This window comes from Rhinolophus sinicus, linkage group LG01, assembly GCF_036562045.2.
Source record: "Rhinolophus sinicus isolate RSC01 linkage group LG01, ASM3656204v1, whole genome shotgun sequence".
Lineage (NCBI taxonomy): Eukaryota > Metazoa > Chordata > Mammalia > Chiroptera > Rhinolophidae > Rhinolophus > Rhinolophus sinicus.
In genome coordinates this window covers 152,725,229-152,744,461 of record NC_133751.1, presented here as the reverse complement: position 1 = coordinate 152,744,461, position 19,233 = coordinate 152,725,229, and the positions used below count along the sequence as shown (strand labels likewise).

At 36.8% G+C, this 19,233-nt stretch overlaps 1 protein-coding gene and 1 long non-coding RNA gene across 3 annotated transcripts in view; one reads left to right on the top strand and one right to left on the bottom strand.

Annotated features, from left to right (window-relative positions):
- The window catches only part of LOC109445186 (uncharacterized), a 73,163-nt gene extending 56,146 nt beyond the window's left edge, over positions 1 to 17,017 (bottom strand). The window contains exon 1 of the long non-coding RNA XR_012497967.1: positions 16,676 to 17,017. This is a non-coding gene — a long non-coding RNA (uncharacterized LOC109445186). The remainder of the gene's footprint in view (positions 1 to 16,675) is intronic.
- Positions 17,018 to 19,233, top strand: part of SCN1A (sodium voltage-gated channel alpha subunit 1) — a 131,402-nt gene continuing 129,186 nt past the window's right edge. For both annotated transcript variants that reach the window (XM_074337321.1, XM_074337326.1), the window contains exon 1: positions 17,018 to 17,199. The gene's annotated coding sequence lies outside the window, so the exon portion shown is untranslated. The remainder of the gene's footprint in view (positions 17,200 to 19,233) is intronic.

The following is a 19,233-nucleotide window of genomic DNA, read 5'->3' as shown; positions in this document are numbered from 1 at the left end:
CTGGAGTCTCTTTCCCTCAATCTATCCAAGTCTTCCCTGTTATTTGAGCACAACCTTTGGGGACTGTAAAGGAGAGAAGCTTGGCATGTACCCAGGAAGTGCTACTCAAAAGGGCAGTTTATACCAGGAGAGGAGCCAACTGGAAGAAGGGCATTACCAAAAGGACATTCCAAAATCAATATTGGAGGAAGAAGGCAATTTTCAACCTGAGACTAAAGTAGAAGAATCAGGAGCTCTGAGATTTGATCAAATAAGTTTCCAAGTCAGACAATCTGAGCAAAGAGAAAGTCAGAAAGCTAATGTGAGAGTTGAATTGGAGGATGTAAAAGGAGTGAGGCATCGGTGTGCCAGAGGCTGCTTTGGGAATATTATTATCATGTAGCCTCTACCGCTGTTCTCTCTTGAATTTGGCATGCTTTGCAGAGTTGGGGGATATCCTTAAATGAACAACACTGCTCTACTGGATACATCCTTTTTCGCCCAGTTCAATCTTATCTACTCCAGGCCTCTGTGAAACTTTCTGAGATCACTTCAGCCTATAGGAGTCTCCCCTTCCCCTGACATAACAGCACTTGTTATCTCTGTCCTCATTTGGCAATAGCTCCTGTGATTGCCATGTGACATGTTTTGTATTGTGGTTTTATTTTTACTTAAGACTTGCATTTGCTTGACTTTCTGTGGTTGTGTCTAATACAACCTTATTAGGCCATGAAATTAAATCTTCCTTGGCAATATGGAGCTTTTATTATTTTATATTCCCCCTCTTAATCAAACGTAGAAATATACCCTTTGTAGGCACCTGAATAAATACTTATTGCATGACCAGGAATGCGATCATCTTAATTTGCTCTTCTCTTTAACTAGGGCTAAAATGCAAGCTAGTACCCTGTGCCTCTGCAAAACCATTTCTAAAATGGCAAAATGTACCCAGAAATACACATTCAAAAATAATTATGTTAATTAAATCCATAAGGAATATAGATGCAGTTCAGATTTACACTCAAGAAGGAAAATATTTCATCTGAAATTCTTTGGTTATAAGCAACAAAATAAACTCTGGCTAACTTAAGGAGGAAATAATGTATTATAAGGATATTTTGTAGTTCAAAATTCATGGGAAGGCTAAAGAAGAGGACTCAGAAAAAAGGGGTGAACAAGGCTCCAAAGGTCTGAAGTAGGAAACCCATCAGAGTGCCACTACGAGAATTAATAGGCACTAACCTCTTTTCCTACCATGTGATCACTCTGCTCGACGTTCTAAGTCGAGAGAGAGAGAGAGAGAGAGAGAGAGAGAGAGAGAGAGAGAGAAAGAGAATCCAGATAGCTCAACTTGAATCATTTGCTCTTCCCTCTAGAACAACAGAGAGCAAGACACCATGACGGTATAAAAATGAAGCCTATAAATCTTGCCCAAAGTGAATCCTGGCATTTTTGCCAAAAGGAGAATAATGGAAACTACACTTCCAAATAAAGAACAACTGAAAGAACTGATGTACATTACAGTTCAATAAATACAACTGTGAGTTCTCATAGACAAAGGTTCATTCTGGCGAAAGAATTCTATAATCAGTTTAAGACATAACGCAGGTGAAATGAGCATAGGGCAAAAGGTTATTTAAAATTGGAATAGCACACTGAGTCTTTAACCTTGAGGCAGACATCACCCCAGGATATGAGAATGAGCCTTTGGGCAGGAAGTACAATCAGGTTAATTATGAATGCAGAGAGTGGGCAGATTGCCAGGTGAGTATACTTTGAGGATCCACACCTCACTGTCTACTTGGATACTCCTTAAGGTCATGTTGGTAAAGATTTTAACTGGTTCACATTAAATGGAAGCTTTGTGGTTTGAGATGTAATTGTTTCATGGTGAAGGGGAAGAAGGATAAATTAACAAAATACAATAATGTTGTACCTGACACAGATCCCTAGTGCCAGGTAGCATCTAGGTTGCACAGAATTGTATTCCCGAACACAGGCAGTGGGTGAGATAAGTTGCCTGCTTATGTGTCACGCATCTCCAAACAAACATAAAGGTCTTAGAAATACTGTGTGTTTGTTTTTTCTTAATTCAGTATCTGAACAGATGCATAAATCTACAAAACATTTATCAAATAATTTTACTTTGGAAAAAGAATAATACTTTAACCCTAAGAATAAAAAAACAACTACAAATTGCATGAATTTGTTTTTTAAAGAATAATTTATCTACAGTATGTTTCCCATGTTTGTATTACTTTTAACAGCTTCAATTATCTTAAAGAATAGTAAGTTCAAGCTTACTTTGTAAGAAGATTCTAATTACACTGTTCTTAGCAGTGGACCCCAAAAACTATCATGTTGTCTTTAAAACAGAACAAAGTTATTGAGAAAGTAAGAGTATTGTAGATTGAAGAGAGCTAGTCTCTCTATGAACACTCGAAAGAATAATTCTCGTTGCACATGCTGTTCAGAACTGAGCAAGATATTTTATTTTACAAGTGAACATAATAAACCTAGACAAAAAAAAAAGAGGATGCCTGGAAGATAAAGAAGTGGAGACAAGAAAAATCAACACTCTATTTTCTTAGTATATAGAACAGAGTCAAGAACCAGTGAGTAGTGGCTAGGTTATTTTTTATAAACACACAAAACAAGAAGACAATGACTCAGTCCCATTTGCAGGGGCAAATATGGTACTTCGGTTAGAGAACAGGCATCACTACACTGATGAGAACTCTTTGAATCCATGATTAAATATTTGGAATTCAGTTTCTAAAAATGATATTCATCCTATTAATCTCTTGCTGAGGAGTATTTCAATATGTGTGAAATTATTTTACTTCTTGGATCAAAATGACTACAAAATAATACAAGGAAGTTTTCGTTTTTAAGGCATTCCAAAGATTAGGTAGGAAGATGGATTTATATCTGATCTGCTCTTTCCTTTCTACCAACTAGCTATGGAATAAAAGGAAACTTAAGAGATATGTTCTACTGAAAAATGAAACTCACTTTATAGTCAGAGTACAACTAAAAGAGAAATAAAACTACAGAGCAGACATTTAAATGTTACACCTTCCCAACAACTATATTTCAATATTTTATCCAATGTCTGTAAAGACAGCATTGGAGATTTCAGACAAAAACACTGGTGAAACGTTTTACATGTCCCATAATCACTGTTTAACATAGATATTGCCATTGGCAGACATTGAAGCACTTAAACCCAATTTAAACATAGCCAGGGAGTGATAGTATTGGACTGAAGGGCACAGTAAAGTGTTTTTAATTCCATCTGCAGACAATACGCCAATGTGGAGTTTTGCGATTTTACTTACTACAGAGCACTTTCTACCACAGGAAAATAAACAGAGCATATTATAAAACTAAAGAAGTTTTGTGGGGATGTCATTTACAATATAAATTCCTTTCTTCTAAGAAAAGTGTTCTTATATCCCAGGGGCAATGAACTAGGGTGTGTGTGTGTGTGTGTGTGTGTGTGTGTGTGTGTGAATGTGTGTAGAAAAAAAAATTTGGAGAAAATTTTTGAAAAGCTAAATTAATGAACACACACACACACACACACATTTCTGCTTAATATTATTTTTGGAAGTACATAAAAATGTGTGTGTTGGGGATGAGCAAATAAGTGTAGAAAAAACTGAAATCTCATTTTAGTTTCCAAAACTCTTGGGGCGATTACTGACCTCAATTCTTAACTCCAGCAGGGCTTTTTGGTGGCAGCAACCTCTCTGACCTCTTTGTCAGCTGGTAGTTAGAACCTGTTTCAAAGGTGCCAAGTCTAGGCCGAGGCCATAATTCAGCCTCCATTGTCAGTACTTCTTGCTTCACTATCTGATGATGTCAAGTTTCTGATAACAGCAATGGGGGGAAAATATCTATATTACATATATATTTTACACATATATATTTTACATATATATTTTACATGTATATAATTTACATATATACATGTGAAATATATACATATATACATAAATCTATACATACACATATATACAAAATATATACATATATACATATATGTATATTCTCTCCTGTCAACACTTGTCATGTGGAAATGTAGTACCGTGCCCACCCCTGTAATGCAATGTTTCCTATGAGATCAGATATGGTGAACAGAGAGAGATTCCTTGCAGTGGCCTTGATGTTCTCTGACCACCCTGTATCAGTTGCAGCTGCCATGGCTCAAACAAGCAGAGGTAGCCTATACAAAGTAGGTATAAACTAGCAGAGGTTCCATGGCTTGTGCAGCCACTGGGATAGGAAGTGAATATAAGAGTTAGTCCTGCAAGATAGCCTGGAAGCCAACTTACTTTTGGCATTTTCTGATAAAAAAATCTAAAGCTCTCTTGTGTTCTTTTTGAGTCAACTTAGACCCAAACATCCAATCTTAGATGTTTTGTGCAAAAAAACTAAGAAAACCATTAAATCTCCAAGCATAAAATTGCTTTAAAATTTGAAACGCATATACATACACACATCTGTAAACAGGGTAACAATTTTTCCCTAGTGAGTGATTCTTAAAATAATTTCATTTTCCTCCCAGAGGCAAGGGTAGACTCTGTCTTGGCAAAGGTTGGAGAAGCCCTTTGCGATGGACAAACCTGGCCATGTGGTCTTCTCTTTTTCCCCAGATCTCACCTTCCAGAGTTACAACTAAGTCACTTGATAGTCTTTCAATAATGAGAGTGAGTGTCCAACTAGCCTGAAGTTAACCAGGCATCCAGCCTATTGGCCACCAGCCTGGACGTTTTCATACTCCCCAGAAAGCAAAGAATTGTCCAACTTCTTTCCAGTTTAACAATTTATGTGTTCAATTTCATATTTATTTAGGTAGTGATTTGCTTATATTTTTAGTTTGATCTACATCATCTCATTTAAAATCCCTTCTAAACTTGAATTTGAAGCCAATTTTCACTTTGGATAATTTTTTCCTTCTCCATTGTCCAAAAGATACATATTTAGATGATATTAGTTCTAAACTACAATTGTTTGGTCAGACTATTAACAGACACTGCAATGGTTTCAACTGCAGTCTCTTATGATTCAACATTACTGAAAACAATGGGATCATAATCAAAGCAAACCTGCAGTGGATTTCTCTAGAATTTGACCATTGTGTGCTTCTCTTGAGTTTCTATATTGTATGAAAAAAGCAATATGGTCCCAGGATAAACTCTCTGCTTATCCAGTGTGGGCTGGAAACACTGCAGAAACGACCATATTGCATGCCCTCCGAGTATCCTTTATAAACTCCACTTCTCTAACTTTTGATAAGAGTCTGACAACAGAGTTTGATGTTACAGCTTCTGACAAGGGTCTAAAGTATAAATATTCTGAGATATTAGTTAAGGGAAAATTCTTATGTCTTCAGTATGAGACTTGTAGATTGTAAGGATGACACCTTTTTCATGAACAAGTATGCAATGCTTTAAGCAAAGCTCTTACATGGGAGGTGGACCCATGGTGTGGCTTTTCTAGTTCTAGGTCTCTCTAATAGTCTTACCACCAATTCATCTCTTTTTCTATTTCACTGTAAGTGAACATATAATTATGTGCCAATTTCCCACAGACACCAACAGTGTATTTAAAAAAATAAGAATAAAATTGGGTCTTCAGACAATAGCTTCTGTTTTTCACTATCACACTTTGTAAGAATCTGTTAGATTTTAATATTCTCTCCTCATATCTAAATGAGTGATTAATATAGTAAATTAGATATTAGAATTAAATTCTGGGCTAGAATCGTTTTATATTTTCAACTTTAAGAGACTCTATATTTACAATATAGCGACTACTTGGAAATTCTAAGAAAATTAGCGATAACTTCCGACAATGGAGGGAATTCTGATACAAGTTTACCTCCGTTCCAAAGGAAGGATGTGAGGTCTAAATTAGGGAGCCAGCAAGTAGCATGGACAGGCTGTAGGTATCTCCAGACATGGACACACGGATGGGGGAATAGTGTAACCACTGTGGTCCTGACTCAAACCCCTTTACCAGGACAGGGTGCAGCTCTCCTGCTGTTGTCAGTGTTGATATCAAACAGCTCATAGCTTTCCCTTTTTCTGAAGAATTGCTCTAGTCTATCAGGAGCTCTCTCCTTGCTTGGAAATTCATAGGAAGTCCTGCTCTTTTCACCAAGGAAGCATAGATGCCTCAAAGTCTGATTGCTGTGAGGTACAAGAGCCTGCCCTATTGGGAGGAAACCCAACCAGTGGCGGTCAGTGTGGATAAGGGTTGGCATTTATATCAAATAGCCTCCTCCTTTTCTATTTTATAGCATAAGGCTAGAAATTTACTAATTCAAATATCTTTGTTGAATCATTTAATTTCTTGGGTCACTTAATGAAACCACCCTAACAAAACTTGATCAATTCCGGTCCTTCGTTTCCCAGACAGCAGAAGGAAAGTCAATGGTGAAGAAGAGAAACATAGTATAAATTCCGACAATTTTTCCAGTCATATTTTTATGGAGGTTTTTGTTGTTGTTGTTTTAAATAATATTAACATAGTTAGAGATAAATTCTTAGCAGAAGCCAAATTGACATTTTTTGAGCAATTCCTTTGGAGAGCTATGCATTAGGGAATTTTTTAAATCCCTGAGTTTGAATGATGAGTTAATGACTATTTCTGTCTGAATTAACACCCACATAAGAGTATATTCAGTACAAACTAAAGTTCTCATCCAAAATACATATGATCATTCTTAAATAAACATATAAATTCCTCTTCCATGTATCTCTTAATTCTAACCACTGTACATCCAATCTTAATGAGTTCATTCATTCACTCAGTCTTTCAGTCATTCAGCAAACATTTTTTGAGAGACTAGCATAAGCCAAATACTGAATCACACTAGGATACAATGGTGAACAATTGCCTTTCTTTACAGAGCCTATAGCCAGTCAAAAATATGAACTAGACATGGTCATGGACTGTAACAATACAACACGAAAATGGTGAGTGCTATAAGGGAGGCAATACCAGGTGAACACAAAGGAAACGCACTTAACTAGAATCTGGATCAGAAAAGCTTCCTGAAAGAAGTGACGCTTAGGCAAAAACCAAAAGAATGAGGGAGAGAAGAGCTCAGAGGAAAGGATAAGTGCCAAGGCTCAATGGTCGAGCACTATATATTTGAGGAACTGAGGTTAGGTCAGACTAGAAGGACAGAGTACGGGGGGGAAGAACTCATAGAGTATGAGGTTCAAATGCTGAACAATCCATGGAAGGCTCTTGTGTCAAGGTTGGTTTTTGTGGGAAATAGACTTAGAGGTCGAGGTTTTCATGCAGGAAGTTTACTGGGAAGAGCTTTCAATATCTACTCCTATGGAGCAAAGAAGGCAGTCTACTGCCCAACTTCTTTCTCTGTGTGGAGGGGAGAAGTTGGGCTGGAATATGGTCAAAACAAAGTCTTCAGCCAATCCCACAGAGAGCTCTGACATTGGACCTTAAGATTTGTCTCTGATTAGAATAAGGAAGCTGGAATTTTATAGCTCTAAATGGAGCTGTCATTGGAGACAGGCTGCCCTGGGAAGGGTGTGACCTTGTGCAATAGGTTCTCTTCAGCTGAGGGAGTGTCCCAGAGAGGGACATAATTGAGAGCTGTTGGTTGCAACAGTACCAGAAATGGTTGAGTCCTCAGGGGGTCTAGGGAATGCACCCCATTGTAAATAAAATATGTTAAGAATATATCATATATCATGTAAACCATGTTAAAATGATGGTAAGCCTGGGTTTTAGCATGGGAAAGACACAGTCTGATGTATATCTAGAAAGGTCTTTGTGGCTATAATATAAGCAACAGATTGGAGAGAAGCATGACTAGAAGCAAAGAGACCCATTGAAAGCTGATAGCAAAACTTGAGGCAACAGGATGGTGGCCTGAAATAGGGTAGTGGCAGTAAGAATGGAGAGATGTAGATGGATCTAAAAGATGCTTAGGAAGTAGAAGTGGACAGGACTTGGTGTTTGGGTATGAAAAAGTTAGAGAGAAAAATCTGAGCTGTAACCAAAATTTCTAGCTTAGACACTCATGATAAAAACAGAGCAAGATAAGCCAAATGTTTGATTGTTACTGTATTTTTTTCTAGTGGTAAGAGGGAGATAATAAACTCAGTTTTGAAAATGTGGAGTTAAAGTGAGTTTAACAACCGCATGTATGTGAAGATTACTAAAAACTTATAAAGGGTCTGGATCATAGGAAAGTGGTTTGGACCAGAAATAGAAATATGGGGACCATCAGTATAAAGGTGGTAATTGTGACCAACAAAGAGATCAAGATTGCTCAGGAAGGTATGAAAGTGAGGAAAATAGATGTCTAGGATAAAATCATGAAGCCTTAATTTTTCTTTTTCAAGGAAGCATTCATTAAATTCTTAACCCTGTGCTTTCAACTTGATTAAGGAGGAGGGGGAAGAAGAAGAGTCGTGTTTTTTGAACACCTTTGATGTGCCAAACACCTTATCTCATGATCTTATAATTTCAGATTATTATCCCCATTTAACAGATGAGAACAAATGCTAAGAAAATGTAAGCAACTTCCAGAAGTCACATGCTATTGAGCTGGAATCTCAATCCAAATCTGTGTTTTACTATAATTTTTACACTATATCATAGCTAACTTCAAATGATCATGTGATGCAAGTTCATTGTTAATTATAGTTTTTATAATCATAGTCTTGTTTTGGTTTATATAATATGCTACCTTTAAATATTAAAAAGTAAAATTAGAAAATTCTAATCTGCTTTGGGGAATAGAGATAGGATCTCCTACATTCTCAAACATTAGAGAAGATACATAATTTTTTTTTTTTGTCAAATAGAAAAACAGAAGAAAAGAGCTTAATCTTTCATTAACCACTTTGTGAAGAAAAGGTTCTATTTAGTCTGAAGGGAATTAAAAATGTATAGCAACAGGCATTTAGGACAAAATTACCTCACAACAAGAAATGTATGTTCCGTTACCACTGATGTTATTTATGTGTAGCTAGAATTACATGCCCATACAGGACCCAGGCTTATGAAAATGTCTGAGAAGGTTTCTCAGGGCTGTGAGAAACTATGTGCAGAAACCTATTGTGGGCTTTCTTGCAGGGTTCTGAGAACCTCACCCCCACCCCCACCATGGCTTCTGTTGCTGGAGATTCATCAGCAATGCTTAATCAGTGTTCTGTGCTGGTTGATGTCTGCAAATGTCCTCTCTAACACACACGGGCTCAGAGAGTGGGAGCTCAGTCTTCCTGTTGGGGAATTGAGAGAGATGGTAATATTACCAGAGTGACTTTTGGCTGCACTCATAAGTGGGGCAGCCATCCATCAGCTATTGGCCTCCTGTGGATATATCCCCAACACGGAAGATAGCACACACTCTTCATAAGGGCAGCATCCCCTCCCAGTGTCAGTGGTGAGGCTTTAATACATTATTATCTTTCATAAAAGGATATTCAGGACAAATGTGATTGTATGGCTGAGTACACTTTAGAACAGCAAAGCCTCATAATGTGTTGTGATGAATGTTAAATTACACATATTTCAGGATTCCTTGCAAGCCCTAACAGGGAGCAGAAAGAAGACCTCCTTTTAAAAGTCATCCTTTATCTCATTACATTTCTTTAGGATGTTGGTGTTGACATTAAAATTTAACTGGGCCAAAAGCTGCTATGTAGCCCTTGAGAAATTTTCTCGCTGCCTAAGAAAAAAAGACATTTGAACTGTGCAGATCCTATTCATCATGAATGTGGTTTTTAAAAAGGATAAAATAATAGAGAACTATTGGAGTTTTGAAAGTATATTATACAATTTTAAAACTTGAAGGAATTAAAATGCATTTAAGTTTAGTCTCATTTATTTTGTACGTGATTACACAGATTCACAGATGGGAAACAGAATCAAGGTCATACAAGAAAAAAGTATTTAATGGTAAACGTAGGGCTAAAAACCAAGGTTCTTTTTTTCATTACAAATCAAAACACAGCACTACATTGCCTTGTTTCATAATTACTCAATAAATAATAAATATAGGATAATAAATACTATCAATTGATAAGTGCTAAATAAAAATGCCAAGTCATGTATTTAGAAATTTCAAGGACATTGCAATCATTACTAAAATTAAAGACTCCTAATTCACTGCTTGGGGCAGTGACATTGCTTAGTTTTTAAATATCACACATACATCATTCCTCTAATGAACTTCATTTTATTGCCTTCATTTCTTTATTTAAAAAAAAAAAAAGCGTCCTCTGTCATTGAAGATGCTAGATAAAATGCATCAATAGAAATTAATAGGCAATAGAACTTGATGAATTCTCCTGGAGACTATTTTTTTATGATGAAAGCTTGGCAACTTTTCCTTTGATTAATCATGATAATGCACAAACCCTCAGCTCCAGATAAACTGCCTGTTCCTTTTTTCTGGAATATTCCTCTCCTTCCCTTTTGCCTTCAGAGAGTATTAACTCCTCCACCCTCTTTACATTCTTCCCTGTGATAACCCCACCTCCATTTCTCTATCCAAATCCCACTCTCCCCAAGAAGATATTTCTGACCACCAAATGAAGAAGCAATCTTGTTTTCTTTTGTTTCCAATGTACTTTATAGTTCCAGCATTCAACAGTGATCTGATCATACAGGGTAATATCATATATTCCCAGACCTTAAGCATTCCAAAAGGATGGAGTTGTGTGTTCTAAAAGGTAGGTCTGGAGGCAGGGAGCCAATAAATACCCGTTGCTTATAGCTAAAGTAAATACACAGCAATGGCTAAGTACATTAAAAGCAAGGATAGATTAAAAGTTCGATAAATCAGTGGATCATTGGTTAGCACACATGCTTAAAATGAGCTTTCTCTATAAAGAAGGGACCCTTCCAGCCCTCCTACCTTTCCTGTTACAGAGAAGTCAGAATAAAAATAAATCTTAAAAAGAAGAAACTCAAAGAAAATATTTCCAATTTAGTTTAATCTGAAGCCTTACTTGGCTAAAAATAGCCTTTTTCTGGCTGACCGCGGATCAAAATTCCCATCTTTAAGTGAGGGGAGCAAGAAGATAAAATTGAACATTACTGACCACCTATCACATGCCCAGTTACTACTATATGTTTTCCCAATAAAATTTACAACAATTCTATGAGAGAGGCATTATTATTCCTATTTACCCATCCAAAATTTGCCCTGGATGCTAAAGAACCAGGATTATAGAGAGAATATGGTCAAGATGTGGTATTTCCTTTAGGCAATATTTCCTCTGATCTGTTTTATAAAATGAATTTACATTAAGAAGTGTAATAGCTTATATGATTTTGACATTCTTTAATATATATATCAAATGTTATTGCTTATTAGACTACTGATTTACTAGGCTCAAAAATTAAATATCGAACTATTAGGATACTACATTTAAAAATTGCCTTTCATTACTAAAGAAAGATTGTAGGTCATGATGTGTCCTATCAATGCTTTTTCTTTAAAAAAGAGCACTAATCAAAGTCAAATTTCATCTGCTTCGGTATTTGCCAAGCTAGCGATGTGGGACAACAGCAAAATTAGGATTTCCTCCAGCCTCCAAATCCTATGAATGGTTGACTTATCTTGGGCCTTAATACTGAAATTAGAGGCAAACTTCGTCTACCTACTTAAGCTTGCTGACAGACTCGTTCCTTGTACAGTATATGCAAGATCTGCTTGCATTTGGAACCCTACTGCCTGTCCTCTGCAAAGAGGGCAATGTTTTCAAATCTGAAGACATTTGCAGCTGTTCAGCTAGTTGACTAATTGCTTCCGAGATTTTCTTCCCCAAAATAAAAATCATCCTGGGACTAATTGTTAGAATAACAGAGTTTGGCATTTCTGAAGATCTGTCCATCACTGGATTTCACAAGTCTGAGCCCATCTCTGAAATCCTGAGCTTCTCTTCCAGAAGTGCAAGTGGAGGCCTGAGAGGTAACACAGATCCTCTGTGGCAGGATTAGGGTTAGGACTGGCCATTCCTCACTCACATGTTTCACCTCATATCCATGTGGTCTTACACTTGATTAGTAGACTCCTACAGTGTGGTGTGTTGCAGAAAGCCCTTCGTGCAGAATTCCATGGCCTGGGATATATCCTGGCTCCATCTTAATAGAGGCATGGGATCAGGTAAACAAGCGCCTTACAGACCTCATGTGACTCTGGTAAGGATCTAGGGGATCAAATACATGAATATGCTTTGTAAAATATTAAGCATGTTTGTACAAATATAGATTATGTTTAACATTTATCTGTCATTAGTCCAAAATTCTCATCACCTTCTTCAGTTATAAAGCAGGAAGAGGATGATTCAACATACATAATGTCACCCTGAAGAACATCTTTAGAGGTTTTGCTGAATAGAATACATTTTAAAATTTTTTATAATCCAGCTATATCTACAGAAACATCTGGGCTGTTTATTGTTTACTTTTCAATAATTGATTTTTCACTTACTTGATCCTAGTCAAGAAACCCTATATGTTGGTCAAGCCCTAAAGATAACTAGTTATGTGGCCTCAGGCAAGTCGTCTAATTTTTCCAAGTGTCCCACTGAAAAGTTGGGAGGTTGAAAAGAGACGAGGCAAAAGGAACAAACAAATGGGTCTGGGTTACCTGGTCAGCATCTATAGCCTCAACTCCCGACCTCCAGGAGAACTCTGACCTTAAGCAAAGGGAGCTCTGCTGATTTAGAGTTCTAGGTACTCACAGATTTTCATGTTCAAAACGTCTGAGGGAGCCAAGTCTTGCTATTTGAAGACAGCATTTCTAAAGCTGGTTTCCAATACAACAGTTCAATTTGGAACTCTGACTAAAAGTGCCTGAAGACGTTGCAGAAGCCGTAAAGGATGGCAAATAAGAAATGTTTGTTGACTGCTTGAATTTGCTGATATACTCAGAGTTTTACTGAGCACACTAAATACAGCAGAGGCCCATCCTGGGAAAATATAAATTTCAAAAGGAAATTAATTAATTGGAAGGAAAGATTCAGCAACCGAACTCTGAGATCTGGGAAGAGTCATAAGCACTTTTTCTCCATCTTTTCTTAAAAAAAGAAGAAGTAGGATAAGGTGGTGAAATCTGTTTAACACCTATCACAGGGTTATCATAAAACTAAAATAATAAACCAAATGTGAGATTTGGGGAAACTAAAGCATCTTATGTAATACAGGGCAAAAATATTAAACTTAAACACTGCTAATAATAGATATCATTTCTATAATTTTATTCTTTACAAATAGAGTACCAATGTCTAGCTTCTCAAAAGAGAGTACATTTTTAAAATCTCATATTTTACTGAGTTAAACCTGAGATAACTAAAAAAGTACTAAAGTGATTGAGCCGGCCTAGAAATAATTGATTTTTTGCCATTAAAATAGAAATTCATTTATAGGAAAATGAAGCAAATTACAGTTGTGTTATTCCTTGAGTTTACAACTTCTAATATTCATACCTATCATTTACTGAATATATTTTGATTATGCTGTCTCCAGTTAGGTTGGATATAGTCTGCTTTTCTGCAAATAATTTCCCCTATTTATTCCTGTAAATAATAAGTAGCATACTCCATGTGGCTTTTTAGGGTAGTAGATACTGGTGCAATATTTGATTTTTTTTTTTTTTTTCTGAATAGGTTATTTCAAGATGATTGTGACTTGGGTTCAGAAGTCAACTATCCTCCATGTAAAAGTTATTTAATAGACAATGTCATAATTTCTTCCTTTTGAATTAGAGAGCTTCTATTCCAGTTTGCCCAGGAACCCTCTACAAATTTAAAAGTAAAATATTTGGTTTGAACAAAGGGCTATCTTGGTTCAGGTCCTGTAAAAGATGTCAGTATCATTCCTTGTCCCAATACGAAAAACAGTTTTAAGCTTAGAGAGGTTTTCTTACAAACTAACTGGGTATCTTACAAAGCCTTTCCATGGTCCAGCAGAAGGAGACACATGCTTCTCAGTCTAGCTGAATCCAACAAGGCAAGAGGCAGAACGGAAAAAAAAAAAGAAAAAAAAAAACAAATAAAAGCCTCTTTTCTAAATTAGTGAGACACCATTTTACTTAGTAATGAGATAAATTTTAAGAGTGATAGCATTCAGTGTTCATTTATTCTTCCACAGTCAGAATTCTTTTTCAGAAAGAAACTATTTTAGACAACCATTTTTGGGGGGGCTGAATATGTGGTGAAATGGCACATAGGATTATTTTCCCTTTTCATTCTGAAAATTTTTATCTACAGCTTTCTCCTTGCATCCATTGGGCTACAGTGTAGGTATAAACCCGTTGTTACGCAAGTAATGTTCTCCTGCAAAAGTGGGATCATTTTTTCCATAGAAGACCTAGGTATCAAATGAGAACAAGCCTTTTCCTTCATTTGGAAGATAAATCATTTTAGACTAAATGATCACTCTGAATGCCTTAGGATTTTACCACAACTACCAAAAAGTATATGCTAAGGGAGAATGGATATTGGGGAAGCAGACCCTTTTGTCTTAAAAACAGAGCCCCAACTTTATTGGGAGTGGCAATGGGCTCAGCTGAAAACCCAATTATTCCAGACTCCTCTGAAGGAGTGACAGCATTTTTCACAGTTACAGCCCATAGACATAAGTCAAAGTCTCTAGGTGATCCTCTGGGAAAGCTTTTGGAGGAATAGCTAATTCAGCTGGCACTTGCTTTTTGCCCTTTGCATTTCCTGTTCCTCTGCCTGGAATGTAGTCAGGATGCTGAAGGTGGAGCAGCCATTTTGGGACCACCAGTAGCAATCAAATAATAAAAGCCATTTGTTAAGAGTGGCTAAGAGAAAAAAAAAAAAATGAGTTGAGGGCCCTGAGGGCTGAGGGTTTACTAAGAGGGTGAAGTCCTACCCTAATGTTACTTGACCTTACTATCTCTTGACTGGACTTAATACCACTTAAGAAAAACAAAACCTCTATTTGGTTAACCGAGTGAAAGTTGAATTACTCTTATGAGCTATCAGACCAATATGAAGTTGACTCAATTAGATTGCAAGGAGAACACTAAACAACTTTTTATAATAGCAGTTTCCAAAGAAGCATTTCAGATGCATTCACTTACTTAGGCAATTATTAAACTGATATACTCATAAATCATTTCTATACAGTTCTTAAAATGACTCCTCCAAGGAACTCTGCTAGGCATTAACATACGCAACTCCCATGCATGGGTTATTATGAATGCATTTCACCCCTCCATTTATCCATTCAGCAAATGTTTACTGAGGACCCAGTAAGCACTGTGCTGGGGGCAGGGATGCAAGGATGAAAAACAAGTGCCTGACTATAAGAGGCTCAGTTTACTTGAAAGTAATAAGACATTCTATTTTCCAGTTCTTTGCTTCCTATGGGTTGTTTATTTCATGTGCATTAGCTCTGCAAGAGACAGATATGCCTAGCACCACAATCAACATTAACAAAATAAAAGAATCTGAACCACCAAAGCGGTGTCCCTCACTTGATGTTCTGAACACTTTCATAATTTCAAATTTTAATTCAGTGTTGCACTAACATGTTCACTACTTGCGAGTAATAATGGAATAAAACTTCTCATTCTATCCACTACAAAACTCATTTTTCCAAAATCAGATTATTGCTACTCCACTTTGTTTTCTGCCATTTCTAGGATAAAAAATAATCATTGTATATCACACCTTTACACCACTATCAAAGGACAATTATTCACTGGAGTATGGCAGGCAAAATACTGTGTGAATCTCAGGAAAACCACTTTCTACTCACCTCTTCCTCCATTTCTCCTTAGGCACACCATTTAACTTCTTTCTACCTCTGTTTCCTTATGGGTTAAATGATGGGGTGGTATTAGATCATTGCATTGTTTCATTGATCTAAAATTCTCTTATTGCCCTGCTCTATTCTCAGTATGACGCATTAGTAGACAAGTTTCCCAGCTAAGAGCAACACATTAAGATTATTTTTAAATGATGCATGCCTTCTTCGCTATTTCTGTTGCTTTGAGAATTATATGTCTTAGCCCACATCACCATATCAAATCACAATGTTATATATAATTAAATAACGTAATATAATATCATCCTATATTAATAATATATCCCTGGACTCGGGATCAGCATATAGGACTTTTTTAGTTTATCATTTCAAGCTTTCAAGGACATGTATTGCACACATTTGAGACAATTGAATGGAAATTAGATGGAGAGAGTACATTGTTTTTATTTGCTATTTTAAAGTATCTTCCATACCTAGGAGTGAGTCTATAAAAGCTTATTTCATAAACACAGTAATCCTCTTGCCCCATTCTGAGAAGTTGTATTTAAAGTCTAATCAAAGATTGTATGCAAAATCTGAATGTTGAAATTCAGAACTTCCTTGTCAGTATTGACAATGGAAGTAATTAACACAGCTGACAGTTATCTGCAATCCACCACGGAGAGGTACCTGCTTTTCTTACTGCTTTCACGAAAATGTCTGAATTTGAAATATATTAAGCACATTCATTTTAATCCACCCAATTCTGAATTTGATGTGGTTAAAAATGCTCTCATCTTGCTTGCAACAAGAAACATGAACAGTCTTTACAAATCCTTTAATTATCATTCTACAAACCAACTCACACTTCCAACTCTTACTCTCATTACACATACACATATTCCCCTATACTCACCACAATGAGTTAAAGGAAGACAAAAGCTCTTGGTGGCAGCCTTTGAGTCATTACTTTGCGATACCGTTCCCTTCATTTTAGGTGTCATGGCACATTACTTTACAGGCAGCAATTCATTCTGTTAGGTTTACTGCAGACACTGAAAGAGGTGTCTTGCCCTTGCTGAAAGATTTAGCTTTTATGATTCTGGTCATTCTTCCCACAAAAAGAATGAGACCAGTTTCTGAGCTATTCTTAACTCATCTTCCAAAACAATTCAAAAGAGAAAGACAAGAAAGACTTCATGATTTTCATGCAAACTCCCAGCCTGCCTGCCTGCCTGCTGCTGCCAATACTTCTTACTCTTGCTGGTGATGACATTCAGCGAGCTCCCCAGTCCCGAAGCTTCTTATGTAAGGCTGTCTAGGTCAAGTGTAGGAGACATACAGCTGGCCTGTGAAAACTCATGGAACTGTTCCTTCAGATTAACACTTCAGGGGCTATGGAAGCTGGAGGAAGCTGAGCTTTTGCTACATCTTATGGGGGTAAATATGTTTTGCATGATTCAGTAGTTTATATGCTATACTCTTGGCAAATGCCTGTCAGCCATGCTGAGAGGTACAGGGAGGAATTACTGAGATTCCAGTGCTGTGAGCATGTTTGACTAAGCATAGTAAATCTTCTAGCCATCCTAGCTTTAAGACACTTTAGAGTAAATGAATCGTAAATTAGGGTTTGCTTATCAAGCATCCTCTCTAACCATCAAGGGATGAATGTTGATTTGACTGTTTAAACTGAATACAATCCATTTGCTCAGAGCTGTTGTAAGGAAGCGTTACTAGCTATTAGCTCAAAGAGATTTACTGCAGTTCTTGGCTTCCCCGTTGCCCTTGTCTGATCACACATGTGCTTCCCTTGTAAATTAGCTAGATGTTTTCCTGTATGTGTCTTCTGTCGTGATTGTGATAGTATGAGAACGGAGCCTGCATAACCTGGTAGTTATCACTTCACCAAATAATAAATCCTGCCTACTTAGTTCCAAGGTGAATACTGCAGTAAGAGTGCCATTCCATGCCAGCACTGAGTGATACTGGGTTAACTGCATTGATTCGAACGGTGTTGCATTTCGGGGACTTGAAGGCATGAGCCCAGGGTAGTCATGAATCGCTATTTGCTCTCTGAGTAGAAGTAGAAAGAGCATAGTGCTAATTCTGTTTTAGACTCTGACAGTGTCCTGGTCTGGGAATTAGTTAAAATAGCAGCCTCTTATTGAATGCTGCAGAACAGCCTGGAAAAGTAGCAGGGTGAGATTGCAGCAGCAGTGTGACACGGGCAAGAAATGCTATAAGATTTTACCAGAGATGATGGTATAACAGATGGCACCTAATTTAAAAGATAGGTGGATATTTAAAAAACTGAGGGCAAATGTAGCACATTTGAGAGGCTTTGGCTTCCTGTGAGCCCTTGGCAAGTGAAGTTCAGTCCCTTGGACAGGATGTCATGAATTAGTAAAATGAAGGCTGTGTAAACTGTCTTTATGATGTAAAAAGCTAAATGGAAAGTTGAATATTCAGTTACTGGGTGTCTCTCAAGGAGAACAAGCATAAGGCAGGTTAATTAGAGTATACTCATTAGGTAAACAGGTAGTTTTTTAAATCTCTGGAATTTCTTGCATTTATTTTTTTAAATTAAAAGACTGAAAATGAGTGTTACTGCGTTAAATTTCTTCCAGGGTACTCTTCATTCTGTTAATCATGATTAACAGTAGAACATTGAATATTTATGGTGGAATATAACTGCTTATCATTTTATGCTATATTTAATTGATTAAACATGTACATGTTTTCCCAAATAATTTGAAGAGACAGTTATGGTTCCTCAGGGCCTGATTTTATATCACTAATGTCAATAGGCATTTTCCCCATAGACTGAGCTTGGCATAAGATACTCATCAGACCAGGTTTTACTCAGTTTGGCATTTAGAATATTCCTCATAAATGTAATATTAAACATAATGCATACATTCTTAGTTGTACTCACAATCTTTGAGTTTATATATCTTCAGGATGACACTGTCAGTATTCAAATTGTCTGTAAATGATGTTCATTTGATACTTTTTTATTGGCTGTTGTTGAAAGGAATTCTTCTTTTTAGTAATGAAGCTTAGAAAGTTATGTTAATTTCTTCATTTCTAAAGTAAAGGGTTTGAGCTAATTGAGGTCTAAATTTAGTTTTAGTTCTGCCATCTGTAGATTATATTTCTCTGAATGTAAATTAGCTTTATTATTAATTTCTGCTAAAATGAGATTACATTTTTTGGTGCAGATATATTTTTAAATACCTACAATATTAGGCCGACATTCATGGAGAACCTATTCTAGGCCAGTTGTTCTCAAAGTGTGACCTCCCGACCAGCAGCGTCAGCATCACCTAGGAACTTGTTTAAAATGCAGATTCTCAGGCCTTGCTAGAGAATTACTGAGTGAGAGCCTCTGGGATTGGGTCAGAGCTCTTTGTCTTTTAACAAGCCCCCCAGGTGATTGTGAAGCTTGCTGAAGTTTGAGAACCACTAGCTGGG